At 43.7% G+C, this 6,000-nt stretch overlaps 1 protein-coding gene across 9 annotated transcripts in view; it reads left to right on the top strand.

The window, feature by feature from the left end:
- Positions 1-6,000, top strand: part of PTPRT (protein tyrosine phosphatase receptor type T) — a gene marked incomplete at both ends in the record, with an annotated part of 1,075,443 nt that overhangs the window by 827,223 nt on the left and 242,220 nt on the right. The window lies entirely within an intron of this gene.

Genomic DNA, 6,000 nt, shown 5'->3' on the forward strand with positions numbered 1-6,000 from the left:
GTCTCTCTCTTTCCTGTTGTACTTTTATCTTTTCACTTAAAGGAAGCACTTCATGGCTTCTCTTTGTCATAACAAGTTTCCAGCATCGTTAGTGTTGTGCTTTGGAGCCATTGTTAAGTAAAAATGAGAGCTTTCTGAGCACAAGCACTATGTTTTTGTAAATGTATTTCTTTAATAAATTCTTGGCGAATGTGTTTTCTGTTTGTATCATGGTATTAAAATGCTACTATGACAATTGATCTAATAACTCTGACAGCTGTTGTGTGTCTAAGGGTGGGTAGTCTATACAGTGTGGATACACTGGGCAAAGGGATGATTCATGTCCCAGGTGGGACCAAATAGGACAGTGCAAGATTTTACCGTGGTACTCAGAATGCTGCGCAATTCAAACTTATGAATTATTTATCTCTGGAATTTTCCATTTAATATTTTCCAACTACAGTTTGACCACAAGTTACTGAAACCTCGGAAAGTGAAACTACAAACAAGAGTGGCTAACTATATGTGCAAACTAACCAAGCTGTCTCTAAGATGAATGTCAATAAAAGAAAGGCTTTCCACCATTGATTTTCAATATTAAATCAGAGGTTAATCTTGCAGAAGAAAAGGATGTGAAAAGATTCACCAACAAGCCTTTGGAGATTGTGTCATAGCAGGCAGATAAAGGAAACCCATTTTTCCCATTTCTCTACTTTCCAAATATTATAAGATATTGTTGTATTTCCTTGACAAAATGAAGAATTTTTCTTATAAAAAGCAAAGTACCTGTTGGAATAAGATCAAGATGATGGTTTAATCCTTTTACACAAAGTAGTAAAAAGCCCAAGGTTAAGATGTAAGGTTCAGGAATCAAACTGACTGGGTTCAAATCTTAGCCCCAGCACTCAAATAGCAGAGATCCTGGGAAAAATTTTGAACCTCTTTATGCTTCGGTTCTCTTATTGTATCAGATAGAGACAATATCTGCTTCTCGGAATTGTTGTGAAGGTCAGATAAAATAGCAGGGCCTAGCAAGTGCTCAGTAAACATTTTCAGACAGATGAGGTCATCCTTGCAGAACACAGCAGTGAGATCCATGAGAGAAATATGGACAAAGAGCCCTGGGGGCAGAGGAAGGAGGAACTAGCTCTGGTTTGCAAGTCAAGAGAGACTCCTCAGAAAGGCTGACATTTGATCTGGGTACTTAATTGGATGAAGAGTTCTCAGGACAGAGAAGAAAGAAAAGGTATGTGGGTAGATAGAAGGGTTTCTAGAGAGATGTTAAGGCATGTGGTAAGAACTGATGTGAGTGAGCACTTAAATTCATTTTGTGAAATTTTGTAAATGTATTTCTTTAATAAATTCTTGGTGAACGCTTTTTCTGTGTGTATCATGGTATTAAAAGCAATGAGCTAGATAGAAAGGTCTCAGACCTCATGGAGTTCACGGTCTATTTGGAAACAGGCAGTAAGCTAGTAAACAATCAAGTAAGATGTTTCAATTGTGATAAAAGCTATGGGAGAAATAAATCAGGAGATGTGGCACATAATAACTCAAGATGTGATAGACGATGACTGATAATTATGAATTAATGCTGTGTGAACTTGGTGTGACCCAAATAAGTGATTTTTTTTAAGGGAGCCAGAATGCTGGAAGGGGATGCTCCTGTTGGGTATAAAGGAAGTCTAAGTACCAGAATTGCCTAAGTTTGTGGCTTTGTACTTGCATGTTATTGTAAAATAAAACCTATTCGTTTCTTAAGTGGGAGGGTTCAGGAGTCACCGGAGATTCTAATTCAGTTGGTTTGGGGTGATGATTGCAATGTGCAGCCATTGAGAACTATGGAGCTTGAGCAACCCCTTAAGATCCTGAGACAGCTGTTGTCTGCCTTCACTCCAAGAATCAGTGGTAGAAAAGCCACAAGATTGACGAGGGGTTACCGTGTGGCCTCAGCAGCACAGGGCTGGAAACAGAGGCTGAAAAATGCTTTGTCAAAGTATGTCTCGGATCATACACAAGTCCCTATGGTTATTTTCAACAGTACTCATCAGGGGACACTGTGGGCATCCACACAGATCCTGTCACCTGAACCTCCCCTTTCCTGCAGGGTGCCCATCCTCCTGCTGCTGTGTCCTTTGCTACAGGTGGTCCTTAGGGTGACCTGCCTTGGAGGGCTGCCATTAGGCCATCCCAGAGGCCTTGTCTGTCCCCACAGAATTTACCCCTCTCTGGGAGCAACCCATAACCAATAACTGATACTGGGAGTTCAAACATTTGAAATAAGAAAATTTGCATTGAGCTCCCTACAGGGTCAGATTCACTGATATCACACGCCTGCTTGGCTTGCTCCCTTTTGCCTTCCTCTCCCCTCACTTCCTTACTGTTTTTTTTTTCCTGGAAGTATTTCCTGAATACATCATTTGCAGTGAATCTTTGACTCCAGGGTTTGGAAGAATCTGAACTAAGACATTCTCATCATCCTCACGCTGATTCCTTGGCTGTGCTCCAGCTGAATCAGAATCTCCAGTGACTCCTGAACCCTCAAATCTTTCTGGGAGAACATGGACCAAAATCTGCACATTCCTAGAGCTGGGCAATCGTCCCCTGGGAACTGAAGGCTACACTTCATCTCTCACCTGGATTCAACATTCTGAATGGATGCAACACCTGGGAGGGGGCACCTTCCCTTGATAGAGAAAGGAGGTCACAGGAATTGTCAATGAAGGAAGCACGGTCCCTGGTGCCCCCTCTGTGGATTCTGGTCTGAGAAGCATGAGTTACCATCTAAAACATTAGCAGGGTTCACCAGGTAAACCATTCGCTTAGGAATCAGAGGGAGGAAGATGGTCCTGAAGCAGGGTTTTCCAGAGCCTCTGGAGGAGTCATTAGATTTTACTTTGAATGGTGTCGGAGGCAGCAGTCTCTGGGTGTTGGGGCTCTTGGGATCTGGGACCGAGGTGGGTGTTCTTGTCTCTGATGGCAGGAGACAATGATGCTAAAAATACAAACTCTTTTTGACCCCTCAGCTGCCATTTTAAAGTGACTGAGATGGGGTTGGGAACACAGTGTAGCTTTCAGAGCCCCGCAAGAACAGACCCTCAGGGTAAGTCATGCAGAGAGAATGGTCATAAATGTCCATCTTCTCTTTGGGAGAAATAGAGGTGACAAAGGAGGGGAAAAATGTCTGAGTAAATACTATGGGTTGTGAGCTGAACCTTTTAAGTTATTCTTCTCTCATGCTCTCAGAATATTCCTATTCAGAAATACCCCTGGTCTTTACAAATGACCCTGAATAGTTTATTGCAGCCACTTCTCTTGAGCTGGAGGTATGACTTTGGGGCCATTATTCTTATTTAGGTACAATTTTATCACTACCAGAAAGCTGAAAGGAGCATGCTCATATATAAATATATTTTCAAGAGAATGATGAGAACAAAGTTAACATAGGAAACAAATCCTGAGTTTCTTGTTCCTTTCCCCTGCAGCTTCTTAATGTGTATCCTTCAGGGAGAGGAAGCTGTGTCTTCCCTCCCCCTATCCAGTCACACTTCCCTGATCTTGGAGAGGGGCTGGATCTACTGGCAGACAGATTGATCTGAGAAAAATGGCTTCTGTCTTTCTGGCTGTGGTTGCAGATTTGCCTCTGAATGGACAAGCTGCAGATGTAGTGGCCTTGTTGGAACTGCTGGGCAGGCGCTGACATGAGAATCCCATTCGTAATATGAACCATATGTTGACGACACAGTTAAACCACCATGTTCTCTTTTATTTATTTATTTTTTTTTTTGTAGTTTCCTGTGAGGCCAGTTGAGATAGAGCTAAGCCCTATAGGCCACCGAGTAAAAGGAAAAAACACTGCTCGGGTGGCCCTCCACACATTGTGTTGGTTTATGGGAATAGACCGAAGGTAGGAAAGAAAGGACCCTGGGCTGTGGAGGGGAAGTCCACCCTTCTGCTTTGCTGCAGTTTGACGTGCGTCAGTCACTTGACCTCTCAGGCTTAGCATCCTCATCTCTTTTGGGTTTGGTTGAATTGACAAGTGGAGCTTCAGTCGTCAGGTTGGTGACAGGGGCATGTCATGAGGTGACAGGCTGATCCCTGCAGAGACGCTACACCTTCCACCTGGGCCTTGAGAGTATTCGAGTGTTTAGAACCCAGCGAGGACCTGCCTTGACTGTCCACAACTGCAGGATCTCACGTCAGTCGTAGGTCATACAGGAGCTCAGCCTTGAGCTCTTCTTGGTCCATCCCAGCACTGGCGAGCCAGGGGTAATAGAAAGTGATTCTAGAAGGGGGAATCCAACTTCTGGGAATCTCCAAAGGTCTCAGTGAGGAAGACAAAGACGATTTAAGAATTCAAGGTAGGATGTGAGGCCTGGATGAGAAATCAAGGCAACCTGATGATCCGCCAAAGTGGTGGATGGAAATAGACATGAGTGTGGGGAGAAAGCAGAGGCCCACATCTCTTTTCAGCCGTTGATGTTGGGGATGAGGTTCTTGGTTCCTTCTGACCCGGTCAGGAGGATATGAAGGCTTGATGAGTTGCATGCCCCCAAATTAGTGCAGAGTAATTTTAGAGTCTGTTGCTAGCCCCAGCAGAGAACCCAAGAGACTGGCTGCTTCATGAAGTTGCTGTATTGCTTCTTATTGACTCTTGTCCTTTTCCTTGAAGGTCAGAGCCCCATGTGTATGGACCCTCAATTAGTCAAGCTACTATTAGCACTCTGGCAGATTCCAAGTTTTATTTGAGACTATTGTTACATAAAAGCAGTGCAGATCTGTGAATCCTGTGATAAGCACCCTTCTGGTCCCATCTGGTGATGGCTAGGTTTGGGTCTTTGGCCCTTGTGCTGCTTTCCAGTGTCTGCTTTGAGCTTAGCTGTGCAGTTAAGCATGATGATTTTGTGTGAGGAGAACCCCAGAGCTAAGGTGGAAGTAATTTAATTTAAGCACTTGGGGGCTTCAGCTGGCTTTATGAGCATAAAAGATGTCATACACATACCCGGTCAGATGTCATTCACACTTAGAAGCCCACATACTCAACACTATCGCATTTGTAGGGACATTACTCTCACTTAGAGTTAGACACCCACGTGCTGCAGATCCCCATTTGGACATATTCACACTCAGGTGCCACATGCACTCCCCTGGATACTGGCCACATTCACTCCCGCACTCCAGGCCAGATACATGTAGGGCAATGCGCATGCTCACTGAACTGTTCACCTCCACCTGTATTCTGCACTCATCCAAGTGTGTCATACTCTTACATGCCCACCCCTTTCCCATTTGCATGGCTGACCTTTCCCAGGCTCAAGGACATTCAGGGAATACTGGCCATATGGAGGATGTTACATGTTCTTGGGAGGAGCCTCTCTGTAGTCTTTTTTTTTTCCCTCTCCCCTTAATGAAACAGTCCTGTGCTTCTGTATTAACCAAAATTGTGCCTCTTAACCAAATGTCTTTGGATGGATAACCTGATCAAAGAATAGGAGCCCGCCCGCACCACATTCTTTAAATAAACCATATGCTAGTTCACTAAGCCATCTTTAAATGAGTGGTTTGGGGCCACTTCTGCAACCACCTCATTAATTCCCGTTGTCTCCTTTGGGGTGCACTTTGGGAAATTGATCCTCTGTCTTCAGTCATTATTCCCAGAGACCTGTGCAATAAAGGTCTTCTCAAAGATGAGCATTTATTTGAGAGAAGCACACACTTGGCATTCAAAGAAATGAGAAGATGTTGTCCAATTCACAAACTTGAGAATAACTTTTTACAAAGAGAATCTGTACATTTGGCATAGAGCTGATATTTAATAAGGGCTCAGTCATCTCTATGCACATGCTAGCACTTCTTATATCCTTCTAAGTTAGACCAGAGCTCCAGGGAGTCACTGTTTACCTTGATTGAAGTTTCTGCGTCCAGTCAGGTTTGGTTTCATGCTTGCTTTCAGTTTTAATTCAATCCAATTTGATTCATTTCAACAAGCATTCATTGATCACTTGCTTGGTGTCAGGCATC

This window comes from Spermophilus citellus (assembly GCF_964194105.1).
Source record: "Spermophilus citellus genome assembly, chromosome: 4".
In the NCBI taxonomy this organism is placed as follows: domain Eukaryota; kingdom Metazoa; phylum Chordata; class Mammalia; order Rodentia; family Sciuridae; genus Spermophilus; species Spermophilus citellus.